Source organism: Notolabrus celidotus, chromosome 17 (assembly GCF_009762535.1).
Source record: "Notolabrus celidotus isolate fNotCel1 chromosome 17, fNotCel1.pri, whole genome shotgun sequence".
Taxonomy (NCBI): domain Eukaryota; kingdom Metazoa; phylum Chordata; class Actinopteri; order Labriformes; family Labridae; genus Notolabrus; species Notolabrus celidotus.
The window spans coordinates 26,693,517-26,715,012 of record NC_048288.1 but is presented as its reverse complement, the minus strand read 5'-3'; the positions used below and the strand labels follow the sequence as shown (position 1 = coordinate 26,715,012).

Below are 21,496 nucleotides of genomic sequence, written 5' to 3'. Positions count from 1 at the left end.
GGTGGCTATAGAGCGTCTAAAAGCTGTTTGCTAACCGCATTAATTAACAGAAGAAGAATGCTAACTGCATTAAATGGTAAAGAAGAAGAAAACAATGATAACAATCGTGGCAATTCTCTCCATTTCTGAATCTCGCACTACTACACACGTATTTCCAGAGACTGAGCATGGCTGTAAAATGTAAACACACACGCCACGCCACATCATAGAAACACTGACATAAAGATCGAGACAGAAGCTGTCAGTGCCCGCTACTAGCAGCACCTCGTCCTGCTGCTGGTTAATGAGACTGCCACACAAACGGGCTGTTAACGGGACGGGTCGTGGGGGGAGTGTTGGAATAATCGTCGACTAGATGCCAATGATTATCGAATAGTATTTTGGCTTGAAATGCCCATCCCTAGTAATTAGCGAATAGTTGACAATTAAAAAACACACTAGCTACAGCCCCAGTAGTGATAGCGGTAATTTGTCACGATTGAATCTGCCTTTAAAAAGGAAAATGTTGGATTTGGACCAATGGTTAAGTTGCGCGCCCATGTAGCGGATGGCTCGTGTTCAAATCCAGCCTGTCACCTCTTTCGTTCACCAACTCTCTCACAGTTTCCTACACTGTCCACTGTCCTCTCCTCTATAAAATAAAGGTGTAAAAGCCCCAAAAATATACAAATGTTTACCAAAGTATGGAATCACCTTCATGGCTTTGTCTCACTCTTTATTTTTTTGAGGTCCTAAATATAAATATATATTTGGTACTTTTTTTAAGTAGCTCCAAGAGTGCAAGTAATTTGGTTTGCAAAAGTTTGGATGAGATTGAACTAACAAGTGCCCAAACCAAATTTTCAGACAGTAGAAATTGGCAAATTAGGTTTAAATCTCCCCCAAAACTCATGTACCAGCCTGAGTTACACTCTTGCTGCTGCAGTTTTTATTTCACATCAGTTCCAAAGAAACTGTGATATTAATTATCTCCTCGAGACAGGTTTCGTGGATGCCTGACTGTTTTGACCACTCTTTACACAAGTAGTGTAATAAATGTTGTCAAAGAATGAACAACATTGTAAAGCCAAAGTCTGAAGTCTTATCTATCTGTTGAAAAAGTTTGAATGCTTCAGCGTCAATTAAAGCAGGATTCTGCAACAACAACCCTCCACAGCTGCCTACCAGCAAAGCTCACATGACCACATTAAAGCTATAACATAAAGCTGCACCTTCAAATTAAAACCAGGAAACTAAAGCTCCTCCAATGTGCAACACACCTGAAAATTGGAGGTTTGCAAAATATGCAGGATTTAGCTGATCACATTCAAAGCATGTACAAAGCCAATCTGCTTTCACCTGAAATGAAGCGAAGTGGCTCTAATTAAAGGATTTGACCTGCAGGTTTCTTTGTAGCACCGTGTATGTCAGCGTGCAGAGACACGCATGAGGAACCAGAGGCTAACATGAGGTCTGCAAGAGCTTACTCCTGGAAGGCTCAGCTTTAGAGGAGGATAGAGAAAGGATTTCAAAGTTAGATATGCCCCGGAACACACTGAAGACGATAATGAGGAAGAGGGGGAAAATAGTGCATCAACAGAGATGTAACGGGTCCGTGTGGAAAGGTCCTCGAGCTTTGTTAAGAGCCCTTGTGGTTCTCGGAGAGAGGCACTTGGAGCTCTGAGAACTTCAAACCAAAGTGCGGAAATTGCTGCAAAGGAAATAAATGAAATGGGACCATTTCTCCTTCCTCCACTCGACTGTAAAAGTCACTGATCAATAACAATAAATCAACCATAACAATATTTAATACCAAAGACCATTTCTAAATGCCATAGCCCATAGGCTGCTTTTATAGATTTCCGTTTTTAATATAAAGCTGTGAATACCAAACATTTGCTTTAATAATAAACTTCTTGTAAAAGAGCATGAAAAGTAAAGAATCATTTTGTTCAGGGGAAAACGTTGATGACCAGCGGTGTGGAGACACTGGAGTATCCATCAGTAACCCAATAAAACCAGCCCACACAGTTTCATTCACTCATTGTGGTTTCAAAAGGAGTTTAATTAGCTGAAGGCACACTTATGGATCTCATGGGCAGAGATACTTTGGGTAAAGTGCAAAGCCTTCCCACACGTAAGTACACATAGTTCTAATTATTAGAGATAATGAATATATCTTCAGCACAACAGAAGATGTAATGAGGAAACTATGCTGACTGATCGGAAACAGCACGTGACTCCTGAAGTTGTTTGAACATAAACAAACTTTGGAATCAGCTTAACTGGACTTTAAAGGAACTTTATGCTGCCAAAGGCTGTAACGTGGACACAGTCTCAGTGACTTCTCTCATTTGTTTCTGAAGAGCCTAACAATGGCAGGAACCATACAAATCATGACTCTAAACTTGCTCTCAGTCAACCTTGACCCAGGCAGAGAGGTGGAGCTGAGGCAGGCGTTCTTCTGGTACACAACTACAACATGCCCACCCGTTGGTAAAATCACTCATGCCCATAACAGTTCTTTTACCTGGCTGTTAGCCCGTATACTCTCCTGAATTTATTTTGAATATGCTGAATGAGACAAATTTAGTATCAATAGAAAGCTGAGAACTTCCACTGTAACTGAGTTTTTAAAGCTTGTTGATAGGATTAGCGGTTCAAACGTTTAAGAACAAGTAGCTGCCGGCGGCTGTCTAGGTCTTTGAGGGTTAAAGGGGTTCCCTGCTTCTTGCACTTCCAAACTGGCTTCATGTTTCAACACAAGGGGGTTGGCGCTTGGTTACAGTACAAAATCTGTGTAATTCTGGAAAATATCAAGACATTATTCTCCAAACATTCTGGGTCATATTGGAAAAGTGCTCATCAAAGTTCCCCAAAACAACGTGATCTTTGGGGATCCCCAACAACAGCTGTCTGGACCAAGCTGCAACCTCCAGTCTTAAACTATGAAGCCCATGCAGAAGTGCTAAAAACTGCAGTTCATTGAGTGTCCACTTGAGGCTGGCTGCAGAAACACTGGAAACCACATACACACCCATTCAAAGAAGGCGATATGTGCAGCAATAATAAACATATTTACAGCCTGGTTAAAAAAAAACAGTTTAGGTCTGAGTAGTTAATTTCTCTATCGGCACACACTGTACAGAGGGTGAATTTCTTTATAACTGTATTTTTGAAGATATTATACTTGTGAGTTTTGCCCAAATAAGGACTTGGCTGACTTGATTAACAGGCTGGCATCCTGTAGCTGTTAACAACCTGCCTCTTTACCTCACTCTAGCTTGGACGAAGTTTGATTGTGTTCAGCATTTCCAATATGGCGCCCACTGACAATTTTCTTGAAAACAGCGCTCAGGGACAGATGGTGACATCACAGAGACTAAGTCCATTTTTAATACAGTTTATGGTTTGGACAAACACATGGAACACTTCAGATGTGGTGAAAATTTGGAAAATGATTGGTGTTTGGTTTGAAATTGGTATGAAATTTGGGTTACTTTCGGTATGTTAATGAACTTTACATGAGTGATTTTTTGTACAAGACTAACTCTAAGTATACTTCATAAACAATGTCAATGCTGTCATGTTGATGTGGTTTTTGTTAAGCAACATACTGCTTAAGCTTACTCCGATAGACAAAAAAAACGTACTTATCTTTTCTGAATTTCCTGAATAAAATGATATAAAATTTGAACCAGACAAAAATATATGCAACAGAAGTGTCACAGATGATACAAGAACACATATTTACTTCTCTGACTCGCTGCAATCTACTGCTAGTAACATTAGCCTGGTAACATTTGGCCATCAGGTAAGTGAATACCATGTTGGCCAAAAACAACATGAAACTTTACACAGGTTCAGAGCCAGATGAGTCACTTAAAGCACTCTGCAGTTAAAAAAAACTCTAAAAACTTTTAGGAAAGGTACCGATGATGTCACAAGATGTCCAGACTCACTATTCGTACATTTCTCTCTAAATTTTTAAAACTGTCTTTCAATATGCAAACAATTCAAGCTAAGCCACGAGGCTCGGGAAAAGTATGGATCATTATCCAGGAATAATACATTCAAACCTTTCCTCACTGTCAACCTATGGACTGATATGTTGACATGTTGATGTGTTTAAAGAGTGACACTCTCTGGAGGACTGAGTAATTGTTTTAAAAGTCTGTCATGCTGCATGACGGTCACTTTTGGCATGCCATTACGCCTCATATTCTTCCTGTCTTCGATATTCTCATACAAATAAAATATCCAGTCTAAAGGCGAGCAGTTGTTTTGGTTTCTTGTGAGCCTATAGATATTGATTCGTAGGATGCTCTCTTTCTATTCAATTTCTCCACATTTTCTGTACTTCTTTTGAAAAAAAAAGTCTGCAGCATGGGCTGCAATAGGCAGAACAAATCCATGAAGAGGCACAGCTATTTGTATACATCTCTCTGGATGTCTGACCAAGGCTCTTCAACACACAAGTTCACCCTGAGTGCTGTTGCGTGGGTTTAGGAAGGATAAGGATAAACAGCTTGAGAGAAGCAGCAGAAAGTCGTCTTTCTTTTTCATTTTGAACTTTCTATGCGAGTAGTAAGTCACAGCTGTAGGATCAAACACGCCAACAATGCAACAAGAGCACGAAGGGACTTTGTTCTTTATCTAAAAATCCCTCTTCAAGTGAAGGCAAAACAATATGAGGATGGGATGAATAAAATTATGGTTTATTAAAGGTAACAGAGGTCGTGTAGGTTCACATGATGAGGAGGAAAGTCCCACTGTGACTCTGTTAGAAAGCAGACTGATGCTTAACCATCACTTTGGGAAGTGAATGCAGCCTATTTACAGCTATAATCATGTTTCCCTGCCACAGCAGAGACAATCTTCCTGAAAACTGCCTTCCATTTAAGAAAAAAGCAAACCACTTCATTTCAGTCTCACCATTAGAAAGCAGTCGTTTAATGCATTTCAGAGGCTTTATTATGCACCGACTGGCTTGTGTGGTCCTTGCTCTGAAAATAACTGAATCTTACATCCAGCAGAGGCTGAAGCAAACCCTGACCTCCAGCCTTAAACTAATACATGTCAGCACATTGTGTTATTCTTCTAAGTCTTTGTTTTAAACATTCATTTGCATTTTTTTTTTAAATTTCTGGTACCATTTTCACCTGAAGGAGACAGATTCTGCATCCAGAGATGAGGATTGGCGAAAGGCAAGTTGCCCTCTACTGCTAGCACTATTAAGTATTATATTATAGAGCTATCAATTCAAAGTTAAGACATAGCTTTACCCTTAAAGCTGCAGTTGGTAGTCAGATTTAGACACACTTTTTGTTTTACTGGTAAAAATGATCTTTATGTCCTGATGCAAATCAATACATAATGTGTTCTTAAAAAAGAGAGAGAAAAAAAAAGCTGCTATCTACAGCCGGAGTAAACCTGGGAAATCACCAACCAATCCCTGCCATCAGGAGCCAAATGATGAAACCAATCAAATCCTGTCCTGCCGTTCTGCCCGCCTCCTGCAAAGCGTACATTTCATGTTTGTTTGTGTTTTTAACTTTCACTATGATCATGTTTTGGGGGTTAGACGTAGTCCTGAGGAAATTCTACATTCAAATTCATGCTAGTTTTCCGGGACCACCAACCCTAGCTTTGAACATTTGTAAAATATTAACAATAATAATTAAAAAAAATAAAATAATAATAATAATAATTATGATAATAATAACTGGTATTTATATAACGTCTTTCAAGAAACCCAAGGTCGCTTTACAGGGTCAGGTAGGGGGTCTGGGGGGTAGGTGGGTATAACACTAACAGGGAAAGGCCTTGAGGAAAAGGTGCGTTTTGACTGCTTTCTTAAAACAGCTAAGATTGTACTGATTTGTAAGCTATCATTGCTGTTTGGCCTGGCACATTACAAAAGGAAAGAACTGTAACTTAAAAACAAGCTAACACACGAAAACAAGCAGCGCTAACGTAAGCACGTTAGCAACAGCTCAACACAGTGGGCCACAAGGGCACCCACACATCTTACATTAAATGTTCAAATTAAATGTTAAAAGACACAGCATGAGAATGTTTGACATGTAAACAATTATTTTTCTAGCCTTGGCTAACATTGCACTCTCAGCTAGTAGCATGCTAAGGTTGTTAGCTAATGCCACATAATAATGTTCCAAAAAACAGTTCTTCTTTTTCACTTAACAACAGTAATTGTTTTTACCATTAATGATAACTATAAGTGCTTTTTAGGCTACAGTTTTGTTGAATGAAAAAACATTAGGAGGATTTTTGGAAAGCTAATAACTTATGCTAATTGGCTAACAACTAGTTGGTATGGACTACTGCTTGTTAGGCTGTATTAAAAGCATTTCTAGCTCTGATCTTGGTACTGGAACCACTCTGTTTGCATCATTTGTCCATGAAAGTGTCACATATAGCAGTAAAATCCCCTCTGACAGCCTCTGACAGCATCACATGCTTTGGATGTAGTGAGTTCAGTCTGTTTTGATGGCTACTGAGGCCTCTGGGGGCCCACAGTGAATATCTATACGTGGGATTTTAAAGAGATGGCTCAAGTGTCTGTCTCCCAAGCAGAAGCGGCTGTTTACTGCTGAGGTACCATTTGTCTCGCAGGGCCTTGTTGACTGCATGTGATACACAACCAGATGGGCTGTCATGACCCGAGCGTTTTGCCGAGCCAACTGCTCACTCAGAGGGCCAGAGAGGTCTGTGTGACTCATACAATTACACTCCCCGAGGTGTCAATCAACCCACGGAAAACACAGAGTTACAGCGAGGTACACTGACAGAGCTTCTCAAGCTACAAACCTATGTGTGTGCAGGCATTGTGTCATATTAGCATGTTTTCCCGCATGCTGTTATAAAACTTGTGTTTCCTGGAGAACTCCCTCTGTGCAGTGTGGGCTCGTACAGGCAGGGTAGCATGGCTGCAGCACCTAATGATTCACTCCACCAACTGGAGGGTTATTACAAACAGAAACGCCACTACAGCAGAATTAGCTTTCTGTAACACATTTAACAAAATAAACACTTCACTGACTGGTGTTAAAAATGAGAAAATCTATTCTCTGTGTGTGTTGCATTATTCATTCCTCAGGGGGAGACCTCTCAGACATGGCTCTGAATGTAATTTCATTGTGTACTCTCTAAACAAGTTCCCATGCAAATACAGAGGGAGAGGTGCAAGGTGGATTTGTTTTTACTGGCACAAAGTCAAGACTGTCTTGTCTCAGCAGAAGCAAAGATGCAGCTCTCTAAAGTGTGTGCAGGCAGAGGTGGGAAGCAGAGAAGTACAGATCTTTAGCTGCTGTACTGAAGAAGAGTTTTCAGTCGAGTACTTTTCTTAAGTATTGATGTTTTGGACAAGTGTTTACTTCTACCCTCGACATTTGACAAAAACTATCTGCACTGTCGGCTCCTAACATTTTCAAAAAAGACTTCTTACTTTAGAATAGAAGTTGTTGTTGTTCTTTGCAGCATTGCACAAGCTACCTTCACATTATCAGAGATGATAATCCATGAAAGGATGAGTCGTTGGCTCAACCATCACTGCAAATCGTGCATGATTAGAATCAGCTTTAAAAGGTAAGATCATGTACTGAACAGGTGGTTATGCAAATTAGAATCCAGACACAAAAAAAGCAACATGGGTGTCTGTTTTGTCAACATAAGTATAACATGTAGCTTCTATTAAATTAATTCATGTTTAGTGGTTAAACATTTTTAAATCTAGACATGCAAAATCTTTAAAACTACAAGATTGCTTTATGTCAACACAACCTGATAGGTTCAGGTAGGAATCCCATTTGCAATACCTCTCCAGAGCAGAAGGTGGCAGTAACGTGCAACAGGCCTTATTCATCAGCCAAGGTAGCATGCTTCTGGGAAAGAAGAGCCACTACGGGGAGTTGGGAGAGATTGCCTGTGACTGAATGCAATTGGGGCGCTGGTGGCCAAGCGGTCGAAGCGCCCCACGTATCGAGGCTATAGTCCACGTCACAGAGGACTAATTTGGTGGAAATTCTTTCTATAATTTTATTATGTTCACACAACAAATTATTTCTTTGAGTGCAGGGTGAGCAGAGCAGAGGGGTCTCATCTCACCCTGATTGGAAAATATTGATTCAGAGATGATTGTATTGATTTGAAAATGATTTATGTGTACAGCTAATGAAAATAGTCCCTCTGATTCCAAGGCCAGTAACATTTCCGTGGCACTCCATTGATTCTCATCATTCTCATCAATTCACATTAACCTAAACATTTCAATGTATGGTCAGATGAAAACATTAGCCTGCTTATTTATTTAATTTCACTTTAACGCGACTGCAGGAATATCTATGTCGACCTTTCTGTCCTCATTCAGCTCTCCTTGTTCTCAGGGCTTTGCGGTTGACACTAGAAAGGATGTGGCATTACTTTGTCCCAGAGATGGTTGGGGTCCAGCAGCTCCTCAGGCTGTTCTCACATCTGGGTCCAGTAACTGATAGTATTTCCTGACTTTCAAGACCAGCCTGATGAAAACCAACCAGATGGAAACTACAATGTTTACAGATTAAGAATGCTAAATGAAACTAACATTTTTGCCACGATGTCAACAGGCAGAAGTGAAATGTGCAAGATGTTTTTACGTGGATTTCTTTGATATGACATGTGTGATCAGGTTGTTCCAGGTTTTGTTCTTGAGAATTAGTTACTGTTGTTGAGGGTTTTTAACCAATCCGAATCAAGTATTTCCCACAACCAAATAATAAGTGAGAAAGCTTGGTAGTAGTTGCTTTTATTGTACAGTTTAAAAAACATACAAGCTTAAAATAGGACAACAAGCTCAACAGAAGTGTCTCACACATGATGAACAGTCATGTGAAAAAGCACAAAATCATGTATCAGTACATGAGGATGGAGAGAGTTTTGCTTTGTGAATGGGATGTCCTGGCTAACAAGGAGTACTTGTAGCCACGTGGTGAATCACAGCAGATATTGCTAAGGACTTTGAAGCAGTTTTATAGCAGGGGGAGATGCCTAATCCAACTGATTTGCACATTGGAGCAAAGTTGTTAATTATTTGCAGCTTATTGTTATTTTTTATTTGCAGCTTATTGTTATTTCATTTAATTAGAGGTTAGAATGCTTTAGGGTTCTTAGTCTCTCCTTAATGATGTGAGGTGTTCTTATCTTTACAGAGACACTCTTTACTTAATCATGTTTTATCATGTTAATACTGCAAGTGCATTTCAGAGCCTGTATATTTTCTATTTAGCCTCAGTCGAGACCATTTATAGTTCTTCTACTTTCACCAGAGTCTTTTTTCCTCCCACATATACCCAGCCTTCTACTTGAGTAAAGATCAAGTGTGTTTTTGCCACCCCTGATGGCAGTAATGGGTGCAGTTTGACTGATGGAGGGCCGTCGGTCTGCAGAGTGATCAGGGGTGAGAAAAAGATTACTGGCGCTAATGAGCGGGAGTTCAGCGATTTTAAGTGCAGAGATGATTAAGTTAGGCAACCTGCCATTTTACCAAGAGAGCAAAAAAAAAAAAGCAGAAAAAATCAATGATCATTTCCATAGACTGCAGTGAGGGAGCTGGAGTGATAAGCATGCATTACAATGGGGCCCGCAGTGTAATGAGAGCAGGGATCAATACTTGGCACGTTCAGGCTGCTGTTTGCCCCGCTGTTGGCCAACAAAGCCGCGGTAATTAAGAAGTCAACCTTAAATCCAAATACCTTTCAGCTTAGCTCCTGTGCTGCTTGATATATCCGCTTAGATGTACTGTACTCTGAATTTCTGGGTGCTATAATGATTTGTATTCTGATGCTGAGTCGATGGCTGCATAAATAAATGAGATTTGCTTAAAAAGACACAAAAATCAATGTAATAATAAGACAGACAAAAAAAAGCCTGGGGGAGTTTTTAGTTATTTAACAAGACAAAAGTCCAATTCTTTCAGCCGACACATTCAGTCAAGTATTAATTTATACTTGGGCTGCAGATAATTAATATTCATAGCAAAAAAACATCAACAAACTTTTGTTTTTTTGTCTCCAACAAATTAAACTTTAATATTCTCATTAAGGAACTACATAATGAGAGGAATTGTGGGATTTTCACGGCTTTGCAGATGCAGAGATGAGCACAGTTGCAAATGGTCGAGAATGTGGCGGAGCTGATTGGGATTTAGTGTGCACATGCAGGACGGCGGGGTTGTCAAGGGCCGAGATAATCAGAACTGCCTGCTGCGACCGAGACGAGACAAAAGACCAGGACCAGCATGAGGGGAGAAATAAGTTAAGCTCTGAATTGAACTCGGAGCAATGGGAGTCTTCAAATATTGCAAAAGGCCTGGGTTTATTGACAGAAGGTTAAAAAAATGAAATGCAAAAAGCCCTGATTTATAAACAGGAGGCCAAGTAAGTCCAATCTTTATAGAGAGAATGTGTTATCATAGAAAGATGGATTTAGACTGATTAAGCTCAGACAAAGAAGAAACTGTTAAAGATTAACAGAAGAACAAGATAAGCCAAACTCCTCCTGGCAAATTACTCTTTAATTATGAATAAAGTTCTTATTAGACTGTTTTACACTTTGAAACAAAAATTAATTGTTTCAAATAACACTCTTAAAATTACATCCTGCTGAGGCAGAGCAATGCTGCTTAAAAATCACATGTATTATAGTACCACACTGCCCTCTAGTGGTTGTCTCATGAACACACATTTTATCATAGCTGCAGAAACACTATGTAGAGGTGTTAAACTGAGAGATGATTGCACATATGATCAATATAAAAGGATTTACAAATGTTCAATAATGCTGTTTTTATTTCAACCTCCACTATGACTCTCACTACAAGATCTGAGTGCAGCAGAATGAGAGACATCCTCGTGTTACCAGCTGTCTTCCTATGGATGTTTCCTCCAAATATCATCATAATATATTCATATCAACTTTTATACACTCTTAGAAATACAACATTATGTAGTCTCTCTGATATAAGCATGAAAAAACAGTCACTCACTGAATGCATCATAAATATGTAAAGGGAAATTCTGCCTTTTTTCTTTGCCTAAGTGCTTCAGCTAATGACACTTTTCATGATTAAATACTGTGCTGCTTATTTCCTGGATAAATGGTTTAATCTAGAAGATGTAAGAATGAATGTAAAGATGAAAATCCATCAAAATTCCCTCAGAGTCTAATGTGTCTGAATATGTCTTGTTCAACCAACCAGCAGTCTTATACTTAAAGACAATGGTAAAGAGACTTGTACATGTGAAGCCCTTTAACTCTATTAGTCACATTCACACCACATTGATACACTGATGGCAGAGGATGCTAATGAAGGGGACCATCAGTATTGATTCAAGTCATACATCCCTGACTGTGTCACCAGGAGCAATCTGAAGTTCAGGGTCTTGCTCAAGGACAGTTCAGCACATGACCGCTGGATCTGGGATCAACCTGAATCGCACATTTAAAAAATCTTAAAGCTATCAGCTAATCTTCCCTATCTCCACTATTCCTAATGACTCCTACATTTCCCAGGAGGCCTTGAATGTTAAACCCCAGAACAAGGATCGCCTCCCTGGGGTGGATTTGTGCAGCTAGATAGAGTGATAATGTCACAAAATTGAGCTCAACAGGAACTAAAAAAAAACACTACTACAAGCCTGACACAGATCTTTTTGCACTGCATTCTGGTCTTTGGAGCACACTGCCAGCGGACAAACTGTGTCTTTCATTTTCTTTGAGCTATGAAACGCTGATGATCTGTGATAAGAGGGACAGCACATGTGTGTTGGAGAAAACAGGAACATCTTTTGGCATTGAAAACCCTTCAAAGCTAAGTTGGATCGACAAAAATGCACCTTAAAACAAGAATATGAGCGAAGGAATGATGAGAAGAACAGCCAATATCTTTAAACTCTTATTTTGAAAGTCTTTATGGTAAGTTTGCATTTAATATGTGAAGAACTGCAGAAATGTTAATGGATGGAATTCTTAAGCATCTTAAAATAATCTCAAAACACAGCTCACACTTGCTCTCGTCTCATTTCAGGTGTTTATGAACCTGTCAAAGCCTGTCAGGAGCTGATGACCATGACCATGTGAGCCTCATCCTGTAGGGACGCCTGCAGAACAGATGCAGACCTAATCAGAATGTCATTAATCCGCCATGAAACGTCTCTGTGGTTGGACTGTCAACATGACTGGAAATAGAAACTCCACGGAGAGAAAGAGGAGTCATCAAAGAGAAATTCTCTGCTGCACTGAAGCTTAGAACGGGCACAAATAACAAAACCAAAACAATTTGAAATTGCAAACAATCCTGCTGGCGGCTAAAAGTGGCCGCGTGACAGATAATGAAACAGACAGAGCCGTCTGGAGACTGGAGAGGTGTTCAGTCTGAATCTGTTTTGTTTTTCTCCCTCACAGTGGATGTTTAAGAGGAGATAAAACAGCCCAGAATTAGAACAAGCAGTGAGGGAGAGAACTCCAAATATTAAAGCAACATTGTCACCCTCAGCAACACATAAACAAACAGAGGACAGCACAGATATGGAGTCCAGCAGCTGCAAGTCAACAGCTAGAGTGGACATAAGATCTAAAAGAAGCTGGGAGGTCTATTAAGGAAGAGGTTTACTTCCTTCTTCCTCTCAAGGAGTCGCTGACAGCCCTGTTGGATCGGCTCAAGAAGCCCTTCAACCACAGTAATCATGTAACACATGTTTGAATGTTAGCTTAAAGTTAATGTTAGCTTTGTCAAGATTTCATTTATAGTCCTACGAGCTAACAGGTGAATGTTTTCTCTCTTTTGTCCATTAGTTTAAATCAAACTTGTTGGACTGATCATTACTTTGCCTACGATATCTCATTTCTTTAACCAAACTTTAAGAAAAAAGATGTTTTACTTTGAGCTAATAAGCGGTATCTGCTAGCTTATCATAGATGTAAAAACTGAACCATATCATTAAACTTTCAAATATATGGGACTGTTTTTTGGATCATTTGCATAATTTTGAAGCAACTAAACTTGGACTGACATTTTGAACTGTTAGATTGGAAAAAATCTTGTCCTGTACTTTTAGCTGATGGTAAAGGCAGTTTATCCTGCACTCTGAGTTTACTATTAACGCAATCCATCTCATACTTTGAGCTAGCTGTTTTAGCCATTTTAGCTAACTATTTCAGTCAATTATCCAGTGCTTTGAGTTAACCATTTCAATCATCCATCCACTACTTTTAGATACTGTTTCAGTCTGTTACCCACTAATTTTAGCAAACTTTTCAATAATTTAAGCTAACTTTTCATTAACCATTTCAACCTATTTACCCAGCTCTTTAAGCTAACCACTTCAGCCATTTATCCACTACTTTTAGCTATGGTTTCAGCCATTTACCCAGCAATTTAAGCTAACTATTTCAGCCATTTATTCAGTATTTTAAGCTAACTATATAAGTCATTTATCCACTACTTTTAGCCAACCATTTCAGCCATTTACCCAGCAATTTAAGCTAACTATTTCAGCCATTTATTCAGTATTTTAAGCTAACTATATAAGTCATTTATCCACTACTTTTACCTAACCATTTCAGCCATTTACCCAGCAATTTAAGCTAACTATTTCAGCCATTTATTCAGTATTTTAAGCTAACTATATAAGTCATTTATCCACTACTTTTAGCTAAAAATTTCAGCCATTTTCCCAGCACTTATAGCTACTGTTTCAGTCATCTACTCAGCACTTTAAGCTAACTATTTCAGTCATTTATCCAGCAATTTAAGCTAAGTATTTCAGTCATTTATCCAGCAATTTAAGCTAACTATTTCAGTCATTTATTCAGTACTCCTAGCTGTTTATTTAAGCCATTTACCTAGCACTCATAGCTTGCTGTATATGCAATCTTTAGCTATCTGTTTAAGCCATTAATGTATCATTGTATCAACATTTAAAACTTTAACGTGTTTAGTCAAACTGTTTTGATAGTTTCAGCTAGGCCTATATCCATCAAGCCATTTAATCAGTTACGATTTAGCCTGATGCTAGCCAGTTTAGAACAAGTTTAGCAAGCTCATGTAGTATTTTAGCAACCTTTAGTTCAGTTTGTTTTTAAAACTTCAAAGATGTAATAAATAGCTGTAACAAAACTGTACTAACTTGCTCTAAGCTAACTAATTTGGTCATCACTTTTAGATACTAAGTTGAATACATTCATTCTTTGTCTTTAGCTAACTAGCATACAGCTCTTACCATTCACATCACTGTTTTCTTGATCATAGCTAACATATGAGCCACTTATTCATGCACTTTTCAAACACATTTCTCATTTAACTGTGGAGATGTTTCTTGGAGACTGCATACTTTGATTCATATCTACATTTGTTTCCCTCTGGAGTCCCTGAACTCCACGTGTGAACTTTTATGGACTCCATCATCACACTCAGAAGAAAGCAGCTGTCAGTTTCAATTAAACTGAGAGTGTTATTGGACATGGTGCAACAGTTGAAGTTAATTCCCGTCCACGCCTTTCAGGGCTCATTTAGCGGATGATTCTGAACACCTCTATGAGCACAAGAAACGTCTGCGATCAATTCTCATCAGCTCCAAATATTTATGCCTGAAAAATCTATATGAGTAAACAGCAGGAAATGTGCTGTGGATATTCACTGTGGCATACCTGCTTGTGACAAATAAGCTCTCATACTTCATCTCAACTGATCGGGCTTGTTGACAGAGCCAGATGTGTTGGGAGCTAAAGCAGCCCTCGTACAAACACACACAAATAAACACACACACATACCAGAGCCAGAGCTTCTCCTCTAATGGTTTCACTGGACAGACTGTATCATACGCTCTTTTTTTTTTTCCTCCCACGTTCTCCAGCTTCTCTCTCCCCCAACCTCCTTTTCATCCCACCTTCTCGTACACACTGTCAACCTCACACATCCCTCCTCCCCTATCACTCTCCCCCTTCCCCTCCCTGCTGACTACACAACCACACAGCAGCAGCCAGTAGCGGTGTAATGTGGGTCACAGGCTTGCTGAAGCAATGTTAGTGTCATGGTGTTGGAGCTAAGAGTGGTTCAGATGACTTTTGATCAGTCAAATGAAGATATTAGAGACAGCAGTGGTACTAAGTTGTGAAAAAGGTTCAGGTAAGAGCATCTTTTATGCTTATTTTTCACTGTATAATGAAAAATGTGCATTTTACAAACAAGAATAAATGCCAGAAACGCATCTAATCTTCTTATAGACTGATCCCAAAGAAAGTTACCTGGCCAAGCATCTGATTTCTGCATGATTTCTCATTCCTCTGAGAGAAAAAAAACTTGCAAGAAATAGCTTTATTGCTGCTCAAACAGGCTAATCTTGACCCCAAGCGTCCTGGCTTATCAGCAACTTTCTGCACAAATTCTATCGCTGGAGTCAAAACTTGAAAGAAGAAGCTTAGCAAATTTTCTCTCCTTGCTCAAAAAGCTTCCAATATACTTGTTAACAGTCCACTCCAGCCAATCACTTGAATTAACTGGATTATTTCGGTCAACAATGTGTGTCTGTGACTAAAATTACAACATCTCCAAAGCGCACAGATGCGTTAAAAACCCACAAAACAGCTTCCCAAACGCTTTTCCTTGGTGTGCAAACTTCCAGTATCTCCAACATGTGGCACCAAGAGCTGCACCATGCATTTACACAACAATAATATCAACTTTTATATACTCTTAGAAATACAACATTATGTAGTCTCTCTGATACAAGCATGAAAACCAGTCACTCACTACATGCATCATACGTAAAGGGAAATTGTGCCTTTTTTTTTAGCCTTAGTGCTTCAGCTAATGACACTTTTTCTGACTTAGTACTGTGCTGCTTATTTCCAGGATAGTAGGTTTAATCTAGAAGATGTAAGAATGAATGTAAAGATGAAAAGTCAATCAAATTCCAAGGAGTCTCACATGTGTCTGAAAATGTCTTGTTCAACCAAATCTTCTCTCCTTGCTCAAAAGCCTTCCAATACACTTGTTAACAGTCCACTCCAGCAAATCACGTGATTTAACTGGATTATTTCAGTCAACAAAGTGTGTCTGTGACTGAAATTACAACATCTCCAAAGCGCACAGATGCTTGAAAACCCACAAATGCTACAACAGCTGCTTTTCCTTGGTGTGCAAACTTCCAGTGTCCCTACACTGTAAAAATTGTCCGTAGAAATAACAGAAAAACACTGTTAAATCCCAACATTAAAAAACCGTAAAGGGAATTACAGCAAAACATTGTTTTCTTTACAGTGTAATTTAGTAATTTTTTAAACTAAATATAACTGTAAATTTAACATGAAAATGCTGTTTTTAAAACATAAATTCGTTGTTAAAATTACTTATTGATGTTATATTGACACATAAATACTGTATTGCAAAAAACAATGCAATGTATATTAAATAACAGTAAAATTGTGTTAAAATTACAATTAAATCCTGTAGACTTAAAACATGCATGGTTTCCAAAATGCTACAAGGAAGACTGCCTATTAGCCACTAAAAAAAAAAGGCAAATGGGGGTTGTAGAAATTAAGAATGAACATTTCATGATTACACACACACACACACACACACACACACACACACACACACACACACATATATATATAGCGCAAAGAATTAAAAATGATAAATTTAACAACAGAAATAACCTGCACGTGCTGGGTTCGAACACTCATCCCCTGCCTCCCAGCCGGATACTCTTCCTATTGCGCTACAGGCTCGCTGCGTGCGAAATGAACAACAAGCAAAAGTAGGCTTGTACATGCAATCACTAAAGATAGATTATGTAAGTATAATACAGCTTAAATGTATTTAGAACAAACAGAGATGAAACCTTTGTAAATGTGCTCTTTTCTGCTGGCTTGGAAGAATGTCCGTCATGTTTTCACGTTATACATCTAAGGAGGTGTGGCCAAGGCTATCTGTATCAGGGGTGCAAATAGACAACGATAATCTCAAGGTAAGTAAACAATGCTATTTTTGAGCATGATAATTTATTTCACAAAGACTAGTGTAGCCCATGGTTTTCTGGAGATCAGTGAGTCGTGCGCGTGCGTGGCGATGTGAGGTCACACGCATCGCAGTGCCTTATGGTCTCACACACTGGTCCCTTGGAGTAGTTCGGCAGCGCAGCCAGTGAAACGTTCCTGTCGTCAAAGTTAGAAGGTAATTTAGTCAAACTATCAGCCTCTCGTTCTGTTAAGTCAGAGTTTAAGGTAGCTGTTATTTTGTTGAAGAGTGGTAAACCCTATGTCAACTTCATGTTACCAGACAGTTAGGTTAGCCAAGCTAGCTAACCAAGTGTACCAGTTAATACCCCTGAAGCATACTCAACTGTCAGGTGAAGTTAAAGGCAGTTTATTTTCAAGAAACTGTGTGTTTCATATACTAATTTCTTCTGTAGGCGATAACTGCTAACTGTAGCTGCATTTGCAGGCAGCTAATAACGGAGAGCTTTAGCAGCTAAGCTCTCCGCGCCTTTTTTCTATTGTTATTTTTGCGGAGCGGTGCAAAGTGAATATCATTGAATCATACTCAATCGTCATATTAAGTGAAAAGCCAATGTTGTGAAACGACACAGCGTGTCTTAATTTTATTTTACACTCATTGATAAGCAGACAACCATCACTGCTGGTTGATTTGCTGTTGGCTGCTAGCAGCTAATTGCTATTTGGCCTGTTTCAAGCTCCCCATGCAACGAATAGCTACCTGTTTCGAGCTCCCCTTGCCATGATTCGTTGTCGTTTTTGCGGGAGAACCTTGCAAACGTTGAAGGGTTATGTGTTGCATTGTAGGATTCATAGAAACGAACCACGCTGTGTGTTCAGGTGTGAGAGTGCAAATTGCAGGCAGACATTTTGCACGTATGCATCATTTAAGTGTCACTTCTATCGGAAGCACAATGTCCCAGCACCGTCTGTTACTGCTAACACAGCCATTATATCAACTTTTGTGTGCGCCATGCCACTTTGCTCACACCGATTCCAGACCGTGCAGGAACTTCTTGTACACTTAAAAAAACATTTAGTGGAGGGAAGATCTGTTAAGTGTCCAGTGGCAGGTTGTCAAAGCACATTTGCTGTGAAGTCATCATTTACAGCGCACTTGTCCAGGAAACATCCACACTGTTCAGTGAATAACATAAATGATCTTTACAGAGAAATCACACCGCAGTCCTCTGCCACGGCTTGTGAAGAGGTTTCGCAGACGGTGGATGGTGCAGCTGAAGTACCAGTAAGTACTGAACCAACACAGATTTCCGATGAAACCTTTCTTAGGAGTGTTTGCCTGTTCTATCTAAAACTGCAAGGACAGCTCCTGCTTCCAGATTCAACGATACAGGTAATCGTTGAAGAGATGCAAAATCTACATGATTTAGGACTTGATTACGCTTTAAGCAAATTACACTCCCTCATGAAAGATGAGTTAAATCTAACTGATGATGTAATGGGGAAAGTCTCTGATTGTATTAAGGATTCTGATCTGTTCTCTTCATCTCATAAAGGCCCGTTGAGAACAGCCTACACAAGAGCTCAGACATTCAAACGCATGTTTAAATATGTAGAGCCCAAAGTAGTAAGATTAGGATATGATGATAATATGAGACAAAGAAATGCTTATTACATACCTGTGAAGCAAACACTGACTAACTTACTAGAATCACAATTTTGGAAAAATTCTGTGTTGCAACAGACTGCTGACACAGATGCATGCGTTCTTAGTGACACTTGTGACGGACAGGCCTACAAGTCCAATCCATTCTTCATTGCAAACCCAGGAGCCCTGCAGCTTGTTTTCACTTGTTTTTACTTTGTTTTTACTTTGTTTTTACTTTGTTTTTACTTGTTTTCACGCTTGACACACGAGTTAGTGACTGACATGTGAAAATGTAAACTTGATTTCTGGATTATTTTTAATTTTCCTTTTTTTCCCCCTTTTTTTTAAGGACAATCCTGCTATTCCTCCAGAAGGATGATGCTGAGTGTGGATCACGTCATCGTGAATGAGAACATCTCTTCCTTCATCTCGTCCTTGTGCATGCTGTTTGGGTCTTATTACTGCTTCAACATCCATTACCCAACTGCACTTGCATCCACCCTGGAGTTCCTACAGAGGTAAGTAGTTTTCTACAAGGTGGCGGTATTCATCATACAAAATACAGTGGTCATAGTACACTAATGCAAATACCTTGGGGGCAAAGGGTGTTTTGATGCAGGTTTCCTTTGTTGACTAATGGAGACGGTTGTATCATGTATAAGTGATATGTGTTCCCTCTGTATTCCTAGCTGTTTCTTCTCCATTAATCCAGAGAAGGGGACGAAAGTGGAGCGAACAAATGCAAAGCGCTTGCATGTCAATCCAAGAGTCATTACGTTGATTCAGGACCTCTCCGACCACGAATGGCGTTCCGATTAAAAAGGTACTAGTGCTAGTGCAACTATTGTCTTTGATTATTGACTGACTTTACAAATGAAATTAATGAGACAGTGGGAACGGTAACTGTACTGTTGCTATTGTCCTGTGCAAGGCACTGTTCCATGATGCTACGCATTGTCACGAAACAGGCACTGCCGCCATCCTGAGACAGCCAGGTATTGTCCAGGGGTGCTAGGCACAGTGCCTGACTGTGCAGGACAGACAGTGCCTGGCTGTCTCGGCACATTGCCTAGTGTCCCAGGACAGTGCCTGACTGGCACTGGGACAGTCCATGGGACTGCAGCAACCATACAGAAGTTATTTTTCCCACTGCTACTGATTAATGGAGACTTGTGTGTGTGTTCTCTATTCCCCAGGTGTTCCTCTGAGTGACCACAGCGGTTCATGTTTCCCTAAATGTTCTTCAGGGTGTTCTTCTACATGTTCCCGCCCATGATTGGAGAGCCACTTAAAAAGGTGCGTGTGCTAGTGCTAGTGCTACTGTTTACTTTGATTATTGACTGACTTAAAGGGAAACTTCGGTTTATTTCAACCTGTCTCCTATCTTCATGAATTTGCTTCGTGTGACTAGTGACGTGTAAATAATAGTTGTCATGTTAGCCATCATCTAGATACAGCCGGGACGCTGCTACTAGCTTCAGACCGGTTGAAATGAAAGTGAACGGACACAGGCAAAGTTTGTCCACTAAACAAGCTTGTTTTACACTAAAACCGCCACACATAGTTAGAAAATGTCAGAACATATAGAAATGGCATGTAAATGTGCGATGTTAGCTTACCTGTTACCCAATGCAGCTTTCATCCAACTTTCATCCACACGAGTAGAGGTAATTAGCTCAAACATGTAAACAAAGACGTCTTAAAACGGGTAAGCTAACACACACTTTTCCATGTAGTTTCTATATAATCTCTGACATTTATACTAACGATGTGAGGTGGTTTTAGTGGAAAAAAGTTTGTTTAGTGGACTAACTTTGCCCATGAAAGTATGTCCGTTCACTTTCTTTTCAACCGGTCTGAAGCTGGTAGCAGCGTCCCGGCTGTATCTAGACAACGGCTAACATGACAACTAATATTTACACCTCACTAGTCACGCGAAGCGAATTCATGACTATAGGAGACAGGTTGAAATAAACCGAAGTTTCCCTTTAACAAATGAAACTAATAGGAGTTCATGTATGCGTTTCTTTCTCTTCTCTATTCCCCAGGTGTTCCTTTGAGTGACCACAGCAGTCCATGTTTCCCTAAATGCTCTTCAGAGTGTTCTTCGAGATGTTCCCGCCCATGATTGGCGAGCCACTTAAAAAGGTGCGTGTGCTAGTGGTAGTGCTTCTGTTGTCTTTGATTGTTGACTGACTTAACAAATGAAACTAATGGGAGTTCGTGTATGTGTGTCTTTCTCTCCTCTATTCCCATAGTTGTTCCTTTGAGTGACCAAAATACGGGGCTGATAGTAAGGCAAGACTTCTAACTTCTAGATGTTCCCGCCCATGATTGGCGAGCAATTTAAAAAGGTGTGTGTGCTAGTGCTAGTGCTACTGTTGTCTTTCATTATTGACTGACTTAACAAATGAAACTAATGGAGTTCAATTATGTGTTTCTTTCTCTTCTCTATTCCCATAGTTGTTCCTTTGAGTGACCACAGTGCTCATATCTCCATTGTTTTTACAAAAATAAATTTGTATTCTTCTGAATCATTCATTGACTAACGAGTGGTTTGTTACAGCCTATCTTTAACTTAACATTTAGAAGTAATTTAAAGCGCTGCTGATAAGAAGAAAACTGTAATACATGTGTACATGTCCCGTTGGTTTTACGGATAAAAACTGGCAGCTGTGGTTGCCAGAATAATCCTGTTAAAAATACAGTACATACTATATGTAAACATTACAGAACAACTTGTAAATTTTACATTCTAAAACTGCTTATTTTACATGTCCCGTTGTTTTTACGGATAAAAACTGGCAGCTGTGGTTGCCAGAATAATCCTGTTAAAAATACAGTACATACCGT

The 21,496-nt window shown here is 39.5% G+C and overlaps 1 long non-coding RNA gene across 3 annotated transcripts; it reads left to right on the top strand.

The window, feature by feature from the left end:
- Nucleotides 1-16,859: 16,859 nt before the first annotated feature.
- Nucleotides 16,860-21,182, top strand: LOC117828933. Of its 3 annotated transcripts, none has more exons than XR_004634524.1 (8): nucleotides 16,860-17,006; nucleotides 18,205-18,280; nucleotides 18,993-19,161; nucleotides 19,333-19,466; nucleotides 19,840-19,939; nucleotides 20,692-20,791; nucleotides 20,902-20,997; nucleotides 21,107-21,182. It is a non-coding gene; the product is annotated as an uncharacterized LOC117828933 (long non-coding RNA). The 3 variants fall into 3 exon arrangements; XR_004634525.1 differs by lacking the exon at nucleotides 16,860-17,006 and adding an exon at nucleotides 17,063-17,212 and having other exon boundaries at nucleotides 19,356-19,466; XR_004634523.1 differs by lacking the exon at nucleotides 16,860-17,006 and adding an exon at nucleotides 17,068-17,212.
- The last annotated feature ends 314 nt before the right edge of the window (nucleotides 21,183-21,496 follow it).